We start from the raw sequence: 18,628 nt of genomic DNA, 5'->3' as shown, positions 1-18,628 counted from the left end.
AGCAGTGCGACAAAAACAACAACAGAGTTACACATAAACAAACATACAGTCAATAACACAATAGAAAAATCTATGTACAGTGTGTGCAAATGTAGTAAGATTAGGGAGGTAAGGCAATAAATAGGCCATAGTGGTGAAATAATTACAATTTAGCATTAACACCAGAGTGATAGATGTGCAGATGATGATGTGCAAGTAGAGATACTGGGGTGCAAAAGAGCAAGAAGATAAATAACAATATGGGGATGAAGTAGTTGGGTGTGCTATTTACAGATTGGCTGTGTACAGGTACAGTGATCGGTAAACTGCTCTGACAGCTGATGCTTAAAGTTAGAGAGGGAGATGTAATTCTCCAGCTTCTGTGATTTTTGCAATTCGTTCCAGTCATTGGCAGCAGAGAACTGGAAGGAAAGGCGGCCAAAGGAAGTGTTGGCTTTGGGGATGACAAGTGAAATATACCTGCTGGAGCGCGTGCTACGGGTGTGTGTTGCTATGGTGACCAATGAGCTGAGATAAGGCGGGGCTTTACCTAGCAAAGACTTATAAATGACCCGGAGCCAGTGGGTTTGGCGGTGAAATTGTTAGATAGGGCCAGCCAACGAGATCATACAGGTCGCAGTGGTGCGTAGTATATGGGGCTTTGGTGGCAAAACGAATGGCACTGTGATAGACTACATCCAGTTTGCTGAGTAGGGTGTTGGAGGCTGTTTTGTAAATGACATTGCCAAAGTCAAGGATCGGTAGGATAGTCAGTTTTATGAGGGAATGTTTGGCAGCAGGAGTGAAGGAGGCTTTTTTGCGAAATAGGCCGATTCTAGATTTAATTTTGGATTAGAGATGCTTAGCCTGAGTCTGGAAGGAGAGTTTACAGTCTAACCAGACACCTAGGTATTTGTAGTTGTCCACATATTCTAAGTCAGAACCGTCCAGAGTAGTGATGCTAGTCGGGCGGGCGGGTGCGGGCAGAAATCGGTTAAGAGCATGTATTTAGTTTTACTAGCATTTAAAAGCAGTTAGAGGCCACGGAAGGAGTGTTGTATGGCATTGAAACTGGTTTGGGGGCGTTCCGCTAGCGGGACAACTTCCGGTGAAGCTGGAGGGTGCGCAATTCAAATAAATAATCATAAAATATTATGGATATTAAACATTTAGGTACATACAAGTGTCTTATATCGGTTGAAAGCTTAAATTCTTGTTAATCTAACTGCACTCTCTGATTTACAGTAGTCATTACAGCGAAAGCATACCATGCGATTGTTTGAGGATGGCGCCCCACTTCAAAATATTTTTCCACTGGCACAGGTTTCATAAATTCACAAAAAGCCATTAAATATTCACTTACTTTTTGAAAATCTTCCTCTGTCATCCAAAGTCTCCCAGCTATAATATGTAGTGTTGTTTTGTTAGATAAAATCCTTCTTTATATCCCAAAAAGTCTGTTTATTTGGTGCCATCGATTTGAGTAATCCACTCATTCTACATGCAGAGAAAGGAATCCGAAAATCTACCCCTAAACTTTGTTTCAACAAGTCAAAATACATTTCTATTTGCTCCTCAGATACCCTAAAATGTAATCCAACAATAATATTTCTTATGGAAAAAAGTATGCTGTTTGGGATAGGGGGCAGCATTTTCACTTTTGGATGAATTGGTGCCCATAGGGAACTGCCTCCTACGCTGTCCCAGATGCTAATATATGCATATTATTATTACTATTGGATAGAAAACACTCTGAAGTTTCTAAAACTGTTTGAATTATGTCTGTGAGTATAACAGAACTCATATGGCAGGCAAACTTCCAAACAGGAAGTGGAAATTCTGGGGCTGGTTGATGTTAAAGTCATCGCCTATTCAATTCCCAGTAAGATATGGATCTGTTCCTACGCCTTCCACTAGATGTCAACAGTCAGTAGAATGTGGAATGAAGCCTCTAGTGTGATGTGGGGCCGGATGGCAGCTATTTGAGTCAGTGGTCTGGCAGAATGCTAGTTCCTGGTCATGCGCGCTAGTCATGAAATAGCCATGTGTTCCATTACTTCTGTAGACAAAAACGTATGCTCCGGTTGTAACGTTATTGGATATATATGATAACAACATCCTGAAGATTGATTCTCTACTTAATTTGACCAGTTTATTCGACCTGGAATATAACTTTTTGAAGTTTTCGTCCGAGTTCGCCTGGACCGGCGGCAGCGTTTGGACATGTGAACTAAACGTGCTAGCAAAATTAGCTAATTGGACACTAGTAATGGACATTATCGAACAAAACAACGATTTATTGTGGAACTAGGATTCCTGGCACTGCATTCTGATGAAAGATCATCAAAGGTAAGGGAATATTTATGATGTATATTCGTATTTCTGTTGACTCCAACATGGCATAGAAATGTTGTGTATTTCTGAGTGCCGTCTCAGATTATTGCATGGTATGCTTTTTCCTAAAGTAAAAAAAAAAATCTGACACAGCGGTTGCATTAAGAATAAGTGTATCTTTAATTATATGTAAAACATGTATCTTTCATCAAAGTTTATGATGAGTATTTCTGTTATTTGACGTGGCTCTCTGTAATTACTCCGGATATTTTGGAGGCATTTCTGAACATGGCGCCAATGTAAACCGAGATTTGTGGATATAAATATGCAGATTATCGAACAAAACATAAATGTATTGTGTAACATGATGTCCTATGAGTGTCATCTGATGAAGATTATCAAAGGTTAGTGATTAATTTTATCTCTATTTCTGCTTTTGTGACTCTATCTTTGGCTGGGAGAAATGGCTGTGAGTTTTTTGGATTTGGTGGTGATCTAACATAAATATATGTTGTGTTTTCGCTGTAAAACATTTTACAAATCGGACACGATGGGTAGATTAACAAGATATTTATCTTTCCTTTGCTATATTGGACTTGTTAATGTGTGAAAGTTACATATTTCAACAAAAAAAATAAAAAATTCGCTCGCTGCCTTTTCAGCGGAATGTTGTGGGTGTTCCGCTAGCGGAACCCCTGGGCTAGAAAGGTTTTAATAGGAAACCGATTTTAGCAGGTGCATTCTGTCTTCATCGCATGAGCATACACAAATTTCCAAGATTGTGTCCCTGTACTAAAACTCATATTTCTTATTCGTTTTGGAAGTTACAAGCCTGAAACCCTGAAACCTTGAACATAGACTGCTGACACCCTGTGGAAGCCATAGGAACTGCCTCGTGGGAGCTAGAATGCAGTATGCTTTCCATTGTAAGAGCATGGACTAGCTCAAAAAAGAAATCCCGGTTGGTTTTTCCTTATGATTTTCTCCTACCATATCTATTGTGTTATATTCTCCTACATTATTTTAACATTTCTACAAACTTCAAAGTGTTTTCTTTCCAATGGTACCAATCATATGCATATCCTGGTTTCAGGGCCTGAGCAACAGGCAGTTTACTTTGGGCAGGTCATTCAGGTGGAAATTGAGAAAAAAAGGGGCCTAGCCCTAAGAAGCCTTAACACAGTGTCCAAAGAAGGGCCAGATGTATACAGAATGGTGTCGTCTGCGTAGAGGTGGATCAAAGAATCACCCGCAGCAAGAGTGACATCATTGATATATACAGAGAAAAGAGTCGGCCCGAGAATTGATCCCTGTGGCACCCCTATAGAGACTGCCAGACTGCCGGACAACAGGCCCTCCAATTTGAAACACTGAGGCAGACATTTGGCCTTGGCCAGGTCGAAAGCCTTGGCCAGTACGGCTGCACAGTACTGTCTTTTATCGATGGCAGTTATGATATCGTTTAGGACCTTGAGCGTGGCTGAGGTGCACCCATGAACAGCTCGGAAACCAGATTGCATAGTGTAGAAGGTACGGTGGGATTCAAAATGGTCGGTGATCTGTTTGTTAACATGACTTTCAAAGATTTTAGAAAGGCAGGGCAGGATGGATATAGGTCTATAACAGTTTGGGTGTAGAGTCTCCCGCGGCAGCTTTCCAATATTTGGGGATCTCAGACTATACAAAAGAGAGGTTGAACAGGCTAGTAATAGGGGTTGCAACAATATCGTCTGATAATTTTAGAAAGAGAGGGTCCAGATTGTCTAGCCCATCTGATTTGTAGGGATCCAGATTTTCAAGCTCTTTCAGAACATCAGCTGTCTGTATTTGGGTGAAGGAGAAGCGAGGGGGAGGGCTTAGGCAAGTTACTGCAGGGGGTGCAGAGCTGTTGGCCGGGGTAGGGGTAGCCAGGTGGAAAGCATGGCCAGTCGTAGAAAAATGCTTATTGAAATTATCGATTATCTTAGACTTATCGGTGGTGACAGTGTTTCCTAGTCTCAGTGCAGTGGTCAGCTGGGAGGAGGTGCTCTTATTCTCCATGGACTTTACAGTGTCCTAAAATTTGGGGGAATTAGTGCTACAGGATGCAAATTTCTGCTTGAAAAAGCTAGCCTTACCTTTCCTAACTGCCTGTGTATATTGGTTCCTGACTTCACTGAAAAGTTGCATATCGCGGGGGCTATTCGATGCTAATGCAGAACGCCACAGGATGTTTTTGTGCTGGTCAAGGTCAGTCAAGTCTGGGGTGAACCAGGGGCTATATCTGTTCTTAGTTCTACATTTTTTGAATGGAGCATGCTTATTTAAGATGGTGAGGAAAGCACTTTTAAAGAGCAACCAGGCATCCTCTACTGACGGGATGAGGTCAATATCCTTCCAGGATACCCGGGCCAGGTCGATTAGAAAGGCCTGCACGCTGAAGTATTACTTCAGGGAGCGTTTGACAGTGATGGGGGGTGATCGTTTGACCGCGGACACATTACGGACGCAGGCAATGAGGCAGTGATCGCTGAGATCCTGGTTGAAGACGGCAGAGGTGTATTTAGAGGGCAAGTTGGTCAGGATGATATCTAAGAGGGTGCCCATGGTTACTTTAAGAGCCACCCATGTATTTTACTGCATCTTGACTTCACCTACTGCCTATCATCACCCCATATGCATCATTAGATGCACTTAAAGCATTCATAACAGTTCAAGGTAGCAGCTTTTATAAATGCCTTAACATTTACAGATACAGTCAAAATACGTTACACACAGGTGTTCGAATGTTATAACACATGCTTTTGCTATCTCTTGAACGCCATGGACTGTCAGTCCCTGCATCTAGCGAGCTGTCTATGAATTTGAGAGGGATTGCATTTCCGCATCCCCATCCTTCAGCTGTATACAAAACAGGTGACGGTGTAGCAGTTTTAAAACATACATATTTATCTGTAACGTAGGTGCAGGGAGTCAAGAAACGAGTGCAGTTAGTGAGTTTAATAATAATGAACATGGAACGGCACAAAACATGAGAAGCGTCTGACATGGAAACATAAATATTACTACCTGACGACTACTAACAGAAGGGTACTATATAAAGGATGAGTTATGAAGTCTAAGTGTGACTGATGATGAGACGCAGGTGTGCGTAATGAGGGTTGCCAGGTGTGCGTAAAGATGGGTTTCCAGGTCCTGTGGTTAGTAAACCGGCACAACGTCTACCAGTTAGTGAGCAGGAGAAGACAGTACCCTCCAACCCCCCCTCAGATGATGTTGGGATCTAGAATGTCATCCACCGAAACCAACACCACTCCTCTGGACCGTACACTTTCCAGTCCACCAGGTACTGGAGCCGACCCCCACAAATTCGGGAGTCCAGGAGGGATCTGACTGTATGGACGGGGCTTCACTCGATGTCCAAGGGAGGTGGAGGGGTCTCGTGGGAGATGGAATCAGCCAGGGGACCAGGAACCACCGGCCTGTAGAGGAAAACATGAAAAGATGGTGAGATCCGGTAGTTAGCTGGGAGTTGTAATCTGTAAATTACCTTGTTGACCTTCCAGAGGACCTAGAACGGCCCCACAAACAGGGGACTCAGGTTCTTACAGGGCAGGCGGAGCAGGAGGTTTCTGGTGGAGAGCCAGACGTGATCATCAGGATGCATGCATCAGGATGCATCTACGCTTCTTCTGACGGGGAATTGTCAAGGAGGTGGACAGCTGGGCAAGTGAAATAAACCTTTTGTTTATCAATCACATTCTATTACATCTGAAGTTATTATGATTTGAATGAATGTCATATCAGAGAGCACACAATGTTTAAATTTGTCACTTTATGCTTAAAGGTCAGTACCCTGTCTAGCCTGCCAGAAGTTTGAGAGGGTAAAGACTGTGGCGCCGGAGTTGAAGCCCATCAAAGTTGTTTCACCATGGCACATAATCGGTAAGTGTCCCAATTCAAATCTTGCCCTGATAAGTTGTTTTGTAATGTTTGCTTTATTTGACCACAGCAGAGTTCAATATTATAGAATGTGTGTGTGTGTCAGTATCCTTACATATATGAAAATCTGCATACTGTATGACACAGATAAAGGTACGAATAAAACAATATTCTCTTTAAATGTTAGGGGTGGACCTCATCGGACCCTTCACGAAATCCAAGAATGTCAACAGCTGGTGTCTGACGGCGATCGATCACTTTACCAAGTGGGTGGAGGCAATAGCCATTATGGTCAGTAAAGGAAGAGTACGCGCTTAACTCTGAATTCCCTTCTGTAACCCATTAAAAAGGGTGCTTGGAACCAAAACTCGATTTTCGTTTTGTATGATACATATCATGGACGAGACTGGCGAGGCTACCTCCAAGGCGATGATGATCTTCAACACCCACTGTTCTCCTGGGGTCATCTTGAGTGACCGAGGTCATGAATGCTAGAACAAGGTACGGATGTTCTAGGTCATATTCTGTCATCAATGGTTTGTTTCATTTATTTTTTACAATTTGTTTTTGTTTTCCCATGGTACATAATCAGACATATTTCAATATCTTACATTTTCAATAGATATCACTTTCCTACCCCCTCCTCCAGGTTTGGTGAACGGGCCAATCAAAACCTCAAGACTGCCATGGGCTGGTCCCTTGATTGATACCAGGAAGGGTGGGAGAACAACCTGAAGGTAATTCTCTTTGCACACAACAGCAGCATCCAGGCCGAGTACAGACGGGAGCCGCAGCTGTTGACTGAGGTAAACAATGCAATTGTATATACAATTATTGCATGTACTGTAGTCTTTCAAATGTATGATTGACTTAGTTATGTTGTTTGTCTTTTGCTATTTTTGTATAACGTACTTTCAGATCACTGAAACCCCACCTGATGTAGTGGAAGTTGTCGAACCAGATCAGAACTCTTCGAGTACTACCTTCAGGCACAGACTGAGAAGGATGTGGAGGTTTTTGACCAGGTAAAAATGATTGTCTTCCGTTAATTTATTTTCTGAAATATATTTAATATAATTGCATTTATTCCTATTATCAATTAAGGTGAGACTGAACATCGACAAGGCGCAGGAGAAACGGAAGGAGAGCTCCCGGATGCAGAATCAGGAAGGGGACCAAGTGCTTCGACATCCAGGCGAATTACTTGGTTTGGAAGGACGAAAGTAAGGCGAGAGCTGGGAAACCTCGCTGCACTTTTGCTCCTAGCTGGGGTCACCATCTGTTAAAGTGAATATACAAAATCTCAGATAATAACCGTTTGCTTTTGCACTCAAAATAACCTGAAGCTAGTTTTAGTCTCCCTAACACTGATATTGTTCTGTCTTCCTAGGATTACCTCAGTGGAAGCCAACAATCTTCTCCAGTTGGAGCAGTTGGACGGTCGACCACTGAAAGCCCTGACGCCCCACACTTCGGTGAAGCCCAAAAGACAAAGTATGTTAAGCTTTGGTTGACATTTGAGAAAGCAAGAAATGGTAGTTATGCTGAGCTTATTAAAATGTACCTCTTCAATTTACCTCTCCAAATGACTTTAGGGTCATCGACTGTCCGAGCCCCCCAGGAGGTATCCCATCCACCAGAACCAGTGAGTTCGTATCAGTCTGATTCTCTGTGCTCTAAGTCGGAGGGGGACCAGCTTGAGGTAGGCTATACCTCCCAAAAGTGTTGAAAAGTACATATCTCCAATTTAAAACACTGCACTAATCCATACAATTTTCTCACAGTAAAGTGTAACCTGTGTGTTTGCTTGTTTACGTCTCTGTCTCCTTTCCCTTTAACTCTGCTCCTGTCCTCCAGGACCTAGGGGTTCTGCCCAACACCCAGACGTGGATCCACCTGATGTCCTCCATTACCAACCAGCCTCCAACGTTTCATTACATCATCTACAGCTACTGTTATTGTAATGTTGTCATTATCTTCTCAAAAAGTTATTGCTCTATCATACTGGGCACATATGTGAGATACACAGATTAATTAAAAACACTAGCACTGCAAACACTCAAAACAAAGAGAGCAGTAGGTCCTGGAATTTGCAGTCTCCCTCTTCAAGTCCCCATTCCGAGACTGGATGCCTGTTGAGAACAAGTGACAGGCAGAACCTCCCACCCACACAGCAACCACCTCCTCTATATTCCACACACCAGAATTCAGTATTTAGTCTGTGATTGCCATGTGAGTGTACAAAAACATCTGTGAAAATAAATTAATGACACAACTGTACCAAAAAATATCAGTTTTTGTATTAGAATCCTAAAAATTGCCAGGTTGGTTTTCACAGCTGTTTGACAAGGTGTTCATTATTGTAAGCTGTAAGGTATCATTTGATGGTATTTATTTGTTCCATATTATTCATTGTTGTATCCTAGGACCTACAATAGATACATATAGTAAACCACCTGGGTGTTTTAATGAGCTATGCGAGATTTAAAAAAAATTATCATAGAGGACGACTGAAATTATATTATTTCAGTGTAGATAAGGGAAGGGCAGGTTAAAATAAAAACATGACAGACAGACAAGCCAGTGTATGAATCAAACGGATTTGCGTATGAATGGAATGGAAATTAGCTGACTTTGTGATCTGTAATTAAGTAACTTTAATGTGTCAAGCAGATTACACGTTTTCTTTGCCATTTTCGAAACATTGCAAGGTTTAAGACATGGATTTCATGTTGTAATGTTAACAAGGTACCCAAAAGTGGTTTGAAGTAATGTTTTCATTTTATTGGCTGTTTAAAGAAGTCATCACCTTGCTTCCTTTGACCACCTCTGCAGGAAGTGCAACTCATACTCACTTCCTGCAGAGGTGGTCAAAGGAAGCAAGGTGATGCACCAGAAGTCAGTAAACTGGGGATCCATATGAGCACACACACACACACACGCGCACGCGCACGCACACGCACACGCACACACACACGCACGCACACACAGTGTGAAAGTTATTTATCAACAGGTCATTGATGGGTCATGGGAAATCCGTTGAAGGGAGTAGAAATCACGGTATGGATGCACTGTCATTGGATGTTCTGGATGGGACTTTCCTGCTATATCTCTTGATGCCAAGCTGATAAGAATGAATGTAGCAAGATAATAAATTAATTTGATGCTCTGTGTTTTGGGTTGTGTAACAGGATTTCACAGTGTGTTTGTGTGGTATCTTTTAAAAGGACATTTTAAAAGGAAATAGGAAGAATTACAGGAAAAGGTGAGGAGGACCTAGGGGACCAGAGCCTAAGAGTGCTAGTCTTTGATGAAAGAGCTGTTACTCATAACCGGCACCGTTTGATGTAATTACACTTGTCTTGAAAGTCTTGGCTGAGGAGTGCTGTGTATGATGATGTGTATGATGATGTGATATTGCTGAGGCTACCTTTAAAAGCACACTCCCTAAAATCCTCTTCTTGTCAAGTGTGGAAACATTCCTACTTTTTGAGTTGCATTTGCTTAGGACAAACAGTAGTGTGGGATGGTGGTGCACGTTCAACCTGTGGTGGTTGATGAGTAGCCCCACAGATAAGTAAGGCTGACTAGGTCAATAATATGGTGATTCAGTGGAAAAGTCCATCTGAGCCAGTGGAGGCTGGTGGGAGGAAGTATAGGAGGACGGGCTCATTGTAATGGCTAGGAATGAATGAATGGAATGGAGGTTTCCATACATTTGATGTGTTTGATACTGTTCCATTTATTCCATTTCAGCCATTACAATGAGCCCGTCCTCCTATAGCGCCGCCTAACAGCCTCCACTGACCTGAGCATACAAATATAGTTAGTAATTTAAAAATGGACCCACGTTCATAATTATTCCACACTACTGTTTGTCCCAAGCAACGCAACTAACAAAGTAGGAATGTGTCCACAGCTCATGGGAAGAGGATTTTAGGGGAATTACTACAGAACCCACTCAGACCTTTAAACAAAAAGACTTTCAGATAACATTGCTTCATCTAAAAGAGATCAGGTTCTTACATAAAAACCCATTGATGTATGTTTCTCCCTGTATTCGAGAATTTTTACACACTACTGAGGTACATCAGACGAGCCATATCAAGCTGTACTGATCTGGCCTAATCACAGACTCACATCTTGCGACTTTGATATTAATAGTCTTGGATGAGGCCTCCAGTTCTTGCGCCTGGTTTTTCTTTACAATAATGTGGTCATTGCATCAAATCAAATCAAATTTTATTAGTCACACGCGCCGAATAAAACAGGTTTAGACCTTACAATGAAATGCTTACTTACGAGCCCCTAACCAAAAATGCAATTTAAAAAAATGCAGATAAGAATTAGAGATGAAAGTGACAAGTAATTAAAGAGCAGCAGTAAAATACCAATAGCGAGACTATATACGGGGGGCACCGATACAGAGTCAATGTACGGGGGCACCGGTTAGTTGAGGTAGTATGTACATGTACAGTTGAAGTCAAAAGTTTACATACACTTAGGTTGGAGTCATTAAAACTCATTTTTCAACCACTCCACACATTTCTTGTTAAAAAACTATAGTTTTGACACGTCGGTTAGGACATCTACTTTCTGGATGACACAAGTCATTTTTCCAACAATTGCTTACAAACAGATTATTTCATTTATAATTCACTGTATCACAATTCCAGTTGGTCAGAAGTTTACATACAAAGAGTTGACTGTGCCTTTAAACAGCGTGGAAAATTCCAGAAAATTATGTCATGGCTTTAGAAGCTTCTGATAGGCTAATTGACATCATTTGAGTCAATTGGAGGTGTACCTGTGGATGTATTTCAAGGCCTACCTTCAAACTCAGTGCCTCTTTGCTTGCCATCATGGGAAAATCAAAAGAAATAAGCCAAGACCTCAGAAAAAAATTGTAGACCTCCACAAGTCTGGCTCATCCTTGGGAGCAATTTCCAAACACCTGAAAGTACCACGTTCATCTGTACAAACAATTGTACGCAAGTATGAACACCATGGGACCACGCAGCAGTCATAGCGCTCAGTAAGGACACGCGTTCTGTCTCCTAGAGATGAACGTACTTTGGTGAGAAAAGTACAAATCAATCCCAGAACAACAGCAAAGGACCTTGTGAAGATACTGGAGGAAACGGGTACAAACGTATCTATATCCACAGTAAAACGAGTCCTATATCAACAGGGGTTTTGTATTGTCTAGGGGTTTTGTATTGTCTAGGGGTTTTGTAGGTCTAGGTATTTGTATGTTTATGGTGGCCTGATATGGTTCCCAATCAGAGGCAGCTGTTTATCGTTGACTCTGATTGGGGACCATATTTAGGTAGCCATTTCCCTTTGGTGTTTGTGGGTTCTTGTTCTATGTTTAGTTGCCTGTCTGCACTATTCATATTGCTTCACGTTTTGTTAGTTTGTTCAGTGTTCATTCTTTAATAAATAGAATGTATGCATACAACGCTGCGCCTTGGTCCGATTCATACGACGAACGTGACATATGGAACCTACATATGAGTGTCAAAACCCACAAAACCTACCACACAAGGCAAAACATTGCATCACACCATATGTGTCAACCGTATGTTGATATTTATTTTTAATTTTTTTCATTGACCATATTAAATGATCATTGTAATTGCACACACATTGATGTCAGACATGCACCTAACCCAATGCTCTGTTGCTGATGACTGGGATGAATGCAAGAGCAGATTTCAGCAGCGGGACAAGGCACCCTCTTTTTGACTAATGACTGATATAATGGCATGTACGTGATAGTCCTATCTGGCGTATATGTTTATGATGGTCATAATGTTTCTTGACAGCGTCATGAAGTGTATTTTCTATAAGTTATTTAAAATATGATGAAAAAAAACATGACTGTAAAGAATTCATTACAACAACAAAGGATTTAAGAAACAAACTTTCAAACGAAAGGAAACTTCTTGGCAGAAAAAACAACTAATTTGAATAAATGTGGGTGTCATAATCAGCCCTAAAATAACGCAATATACTTTGTCACAACAGTTGTAAATGTATCGGTCATGACAATGTTTTGGCAATATGACAGGTTATGCCAAGTTATGTCAGCTGTTATTACATGTTATGACATGGCTGTCATGTGTTGCTGACGTCAAGAGTGGCGAGGGGAATCGGTAAACCATTCAACTTCAGGACACACTCACTGCTTGAATGATGCAATTCATGTTCCAGATGTATAATATAAAACAACCATGAAATTCAAATGAAGATATTCCCCCCATCGTTTTACAATATATAAACCTCGGTAACAGTTAAACATTTCATTTGGGATGTATTTACTTTGTTGTGTCATACCTCGAAATCAGAAACAAACAAAATACACGTGGCTCATAATTAGAAACGTATTTTCCTTCGTTTGTATGAAATTGGGAAAACTCCAAAACAGTCGAAGTGGGTCTAATTATCCCCTACACCCTAGATAATGTTCACTCCCTCAGCTTTGAGACACTTGTACATATGGAGGAGATGCGTGTAAGGGGAAGGGGAAGGGGAAGGGAGTGAATAGGGATTCAGTCACAGGGTCCAAACTAAAGTAGATTCTAGTGCATCACTCAAAGCTGTGTTGTTCTCACAGACTTCCTGCTTGTTTCATGGCCAAAGTATAGAGTAATGGCATTGCTGTAAACTCAGACTGCCATGCAACTTCCTGGGGACAGCACTAGGGGACGCAACCCACAGTTTGAATGTCAGGTTTAGAGACTTTAACAATGCAGAATTGTTTGTTAATTAATGACGTTCAACTATATGTTTCCACATGGTCTCTAGACTTTAGATCAGGGTGTGAAGCCGCTGTCAAAAAAACATAAGTAGATTCCAGTGCTTTTTTCTTTCCCGTCTGTGTCAGGTATGCCCTCAGACATTGTACATGTTTCTGTATTCCCATTAAACAGACATCAGTCAATAATGAACAACATTTACTTTGAAAATACTTCAGTAACATTCCTAAAATCCCTAATAAGAATCAACCTGATTCCTCTTCAACTTCCTCCTAAACACGATGGTCAAGTCACACAAGACTACACAGCAGGAGACCTTTAGACCGTCAGCTGCAGTGGAAGACACCCTTTTCAAAAGATGCCTGGAAGGCTAACAAGTTTTCCGTTTATCTCTAGAGACATGGTGAATTCCATTGAGCCGTGGCCGGCCACAGAATCCTCTCACATCTGAGGTAGTGGGACTGGGAATGTCGGGATATTTTTTTATCCCACTTGCATCACTTTGCTCCTGAGTGGCACAGCGGGCTAAGGCACTGCATCACAGTGCTAGAGGCCATCACTACAGACCCTGGTTCGATTCCAGGCTGTATCACAACTGGCCGTGATTGGGAGTCCCATTGGGCGACGCACAATTGGCCCAGGGTAGTCCGGGTTAGGGTTTGGCCGGGGCAGACCGTCATTGTAAATAAGAATGTGTTCTTAACTGACTTGCCTAGTTAAATAAAGGTTAAATGAAATTAACAATCCATGTCTCTCAGACACACATATACAGTACAAAGATGCTGACCCAGTTGAAGGCAGTGGGAAAATACTTTCTAGAGTTTGTTATAGTACAAACACGCATGCACGAGCGCAAACATCCACACGCTCGAACGCGCACACAAACAAGACATTGCATCAACACTTAGATAGGGGGGCTGGATATATACGCAGGAAATGTAAAACTTGCAGTGTATTTGAGGTTTAAAATTTCCACTTAGAAATTTCAGACTGGATTCTCCCTTACGTAAAATGTACAACCCTAACAAAAATGTCCATTAATTATAATCCACATAATACAGTAATTCACATTTCCTGTTTCTTTAGGATTATTTTCCAGCTGTAGCAAACTGGCTCAAACTAAGATGCTAAATCTGTACAAACCTTAGCAGTGTTCCACCCAAAAGAGCAAAGCACTTCAGTCCGTTGCAACAGATTTCATCCTGAGGGTCACAGCAGTGTTTGCCTGGATCATCGAGATGAACGTGTGACTCACACACCATGTCACGGGACGGCAGATACAAGTGGCCACCTGGGGAGCACTGGTGCCCAGCCTCCACCCCACGGTGCAACGTCTGGTTACAGCACAGCACCCCTCGGTCCTCTACACCATATGGAGTTGTACCACAGCACTGGGAGAGACACACACACACCAGTCAGCAGGGTATCAACACACTCACACACGAATAACAGACACACATACAGACTTGAATACAGACAAATTCATGCCAACACACCATAGCATGCACATACCCTAAACTCACACACAATCATAAAAGTCCACTTGCTAGAAAAGAAAGTCTGACTTTCCTACTTACCAGGGGACCTGTGCAGACATCCTCTACCGACAGAGTGCCGTGATAGAAAAGAGACCCAAAGAGAGCTCCCGTTACCAGTCAGGTACACTCTCACACTGAAGAGGAACTGCGCTATTCTAATTGGTTGTGGAATGGAGCTTACATAACTAACTGTGTGGACTAAACTGACAGTGTACAGCATATAGCCAAAGTAAAGCAATCACCACTACAAATAGTCATTGCTACTGGCAAATCATGGGGCAGATTTTCTCCCTGATAGACTTTTAGATCAAACAGCACTCTAGAACATTGGTTGGAGTATAAGACACCCACTTCCAGCTGGGGCCCTGTCTAAACATTCTGAACGAACTGAAATGGGTCTGTGGACAACAAAGTTTCAGCCTTGTTTTGCCGCTTTTAGTTATGTTGACCATTTAAAAATGTACAAATACACAGATACATCCCTGTAGTGTACAGCATTGTCTTCATGGCAACAGACAGATGGATGATTTAGCTGTTTTACTTCACTTTGACTGAGATGAGGAGAACTCATTTTAATGCAGCGGAGGACGTTCAATGAACTAGGCTTTAGCTGTAGGCCTTAGGTCTGTGGGTTAAAACTTCTTTGGGACAGGGGGGCGCTGTTTTCACTTTGTAAAAAATCGTTCCCAAATTAAACTGCCTCGTACTCAATTCTTGCTCGTACAATATGCATATTATTATTACTATTGGATAGAAAACACTCTCAAGTTTCTAAAACCGTTTGAATTATATCTGTGAGTAAAACAGAACTCATTTTGCAGCAAACTTCCTGGCAGGAAGTGAAAAATCTGAAATCGAGGCTCTGTTCCAGGGCCTTCCTATTCATTTGCTTGAAATCTATGGATATACATGCACTTCATACGCCTTCCACTAGATGTCAAGAGGCAGTGAGAGGTGGAATGGGGTGTATAGCTTGATCTGAGGCCGAACAAGAGCTCTTGGAATGACGTGACCACTTTTTCCTTTGTTCAGCAAGGCGCGGGAAGGAACCCTGGATTGCGTTCTGAAAAGCTTTCGTTATAGACGGCTAATATCTCCGGCTTTGATTTTATTTGATAAATGTGATAATATCATCGTAAAGTATGTTTTTTCAATATAGTTTTATCAGATTATTGAAAGTTTATTGGGAGTTTGGCTTTTTCCGTTCTCTGCGTTTGGTGATGATGGACAGCTTCGTGCCACTTGACTATGCTTTGGTTGCTAATTCGACAGGAGAAAAGGACATTCTAAAACCAAACAACGATTGTTCTGGACAAAGGACCCCTTGTACAAGATTCTGATGGAAGCTCAGCAAAAGTAGGAACCATTTATGATGTTATTTCGTATTTCTGTTGAAAATGTTTAGTAATATTTTCCGCCCTGATTTTGGGCGCTGTCTCGCTATAACGTAAGCTGTATGTCGTACTAAAGTTATTTTTAAAAATCTAACACAGCGGTTGCATTAAGAACTAGTGTATCTTTCATTTGCTGTCCAACATGTATTTTTTAGTAAAGTTTATGATAAGTTATTTGGTCAGATTAGGTGAGTGTCAGAAATATATCCGGACATTCTGGGAAAAAGTTGCTACGTTTTCACAATGTATAACCACGGATTTCAGCTCTAAATATGCACATTTTCGAACAAACCATATATGTATTGTGTAATATGATGTTATAGGACTGTCATCTGATAAAGATTGTGAAGGTTAGTGAATAAATGTATATCTTTTGCTGGTTTTTTCGCTATCGCTACCTTTGCTTTGAATGAATGCGGTTGTGTGATTGGCTATTGTAGTAAGCTAATATAATGCTATATTGTGTTTTCGCTGTAAAACACTTAAAAAATCTGAAATATTGGCTGGATTCACAAGATGTTTGTCTTTCATTTGCTGTACACCATGTATTTTTCATAAATGTTTTATGATGAGTATTTAGGTATTTCACGTTGGTCTCTGTAATTGTTCTAGCTGCTTCGGTGCTATTTGTGATTGTAGCTGCAATGTAAAACTATGATTTTATACCTGAAATATGCAAGTTTTTCGAACAAAACATAGATTTATTGTATAACATGTTATAAGACTGTCATCTGATGAAGTTGTTTCTTGGTTAGTGACTAATTCTATCTCTATTTGGTCGGTTTTGTGCAAGCTACCTGTGCTGTGAAAGAAATGTCTGTGCTTTTTTGTATTTGGTGGTGAGCTAACATAAATATACGTGGTGTTTTCGCTGTAAAACATTTTAAAAAATCGGACATGTTCGCTGGATTCACAAAATGTTTATCTTTCATTTGCTGAATTGGACTTGTTAATGTGTGAAAGTTAAATATTTCAAAAAAATATTTTTTGCATTTCGCGCGCTGCCTTTTCAGTGGAATGTGGGGTGGGTTCCGCTAGCGGAACCCAGGGGCTAGACAGGTTAATGGACTCACCAGGTTGTCTCCAAGCACCCTATTGGACAGCTGCCCGGCGCAGCAGATTTTGATGTCTGGATTGTAAACCTGAGAGCCACAGCCTGCACCATTGTAGACACCTGGTTAGAGAGATGGGAAGGAGGAAGGACAGAGATGGTGATGGAGGTGATGATTAGATCAAGAATTGTAAGCCATCTTTCTAACCTGGCATCATATACTGTACATATGGTAAAATCAACATCCTTACAATACAGTGTGATGACTGCTGAACAAAACTGACTCTTCTTTCACCTACATATTTGGTGCATTACAGCCTTGAAGAGAAATGTTCAAGGAACACCCAAAAAAACATTTGTCTTTCCACAATAATGGGAATGGGAATTACCCAAATCAAACCTCTAAATCATGCTACAGTGTGAGCCAAAAGTAATTTCTAGCAGCTGCCAGGAAGTTGTGAAACAGTGTACTGTTTTCCAGGAGGGCTAAACGAGACAGACTGTACAGATGAAGTCAGGAAGTTTACATAAACAGGTTTGAATGACTCCAACATAAGTGTTTTAAACCACTCCACAAATTTCTTGTTAACAAACTATAGTTTTGGCAAGTCGGTTAGGACATCTACTTTGTGCATGACACAAGTAATTTTTCCAACAGTTGTTTACAGACAGATTATTTCACTTATAATTCACTGTATCACAATTCCAGTGGGTCAGAAGTTTACATACACTAAGTTGACTGTGCCTTTAAACAGCTTGGAAAATTCCAGAAAATGTTGTCATGGCTTTAGAAGCTTCTGATAGGCTAATTGACATAATTTGAGTCAATTGGAGGTGTACCTGTGGATGTATTTCAAGGCCTACCTTCAAACGTAGTGCCTCTTTGCTTGACATCATGGGAAAATCAAAAGAAATCAGCCAGGACCTCAGAATAAAAATTGTAGACCTCCACAAGTCTGGTTCATCCTTGGGAGTAATTTCGAAACACCTGAAGTTACCACGTTCATCTGTACAAAGAATAGTATGCAAGTAAAAACACCATGGGACCACGCAGCCATCATACCGCTCAGGAAGGAGACGTGTTCTGTCTCCTAGAGATGAACGTATTTTGGTGCGAAAAGTGCAAATCAATCCCAGAACAACAGCAAAGGACCTTGTGAAGATTCTGGAGGAAACAGGTACAAAAGTATCTATATCCACAGTCAAACGAGTCCTATCTCGACATAACCTGAAAGGTCGCTCAGCAAGGAAGAAGCCACTGCTCCAAAACCACCATAAAAAAGCCAAACTACGGTTTGTAACTGTACATGGGGACAAAGATCGTACTTTTTGGAGAAATGTCCTCTGGTCTGATGAGACAAAAACAGAACTGTTTGGCCATAATGACCATCGTTATGTTTCGAGGAAAAAGGGGGACGCTTGCAAGCCGAAGAACACCATCCCAACCGTGAAGCACTGGGGTGGCAGCATCATGTTGTGGGGGTGCTTTGCTGCAGGAGGTAGTGGTGCATTTCACAAAATAGATGGCATCATTAGCAGGAAAATGATGTGGCTATATTGAAGCAACATCTCAAGACATCAGTCAGGAAGTTAAAGCTTGGACACAAATGGGTCTTCCAAATGGACAATGACCCCAAGCATACTCCCAAA

At 41.4% G+C, this 18,628-nt stretch overlaps 1 long non-coding RNA gene across 2 annotated transcripts; it reads right to left on the bottom strand.

Annotated features, from left to right (window-relative positions):
• Positions 1–5,272: 5,272 nt before the first annotated feature.
• LOC120029097 lies at positions 5,273–14,685 on the bottom strand. 2 transcript variants are annotated; one of them, XR_005473562.1, is made up of 4 exons: positions 14,573–14,685; positions 14,139–14,386; positions 5,902–6,014; positions 5,273–5,774 (listed from the first exon to the last, which is right to left on the bottom strand). It is a non-coding gene; the product is annotated as an uncharacterized LOC120029097 (long non-coding RNA). The 2 variants fall into 2 exon arrangements; XR_005473561.1 differs by lacking the exon at positions 5,902–6,014 and having other exon boundaries at positions 14,573–14,680.
• Between the last annotated feature and the right edge of the window lie 3,943 nt (positions 14,686–18,628).

The sequence above is a fragment of the Salvelinus namaycush genome, chromosome 34 (assembly GCF_016432855.1).
Source record: "Salvelinus namaycush isolate Seneca chromosome 34, SaNama_1.0, whole genome shotgun sequence".
Classification (NCBI taxonomy): domain Eukaryota; kingdom Metazoa; phylum Chordata; class Actinopteri; order Salmoniformes; family Salmonidae; genus Salvelinus; species Salvelinus namaycush.
The sequence above is the reverse complement of the archived record's forward strand: the minus strand, read 5'-3'. Positions and strand labels throughout refer to the sequence as shown.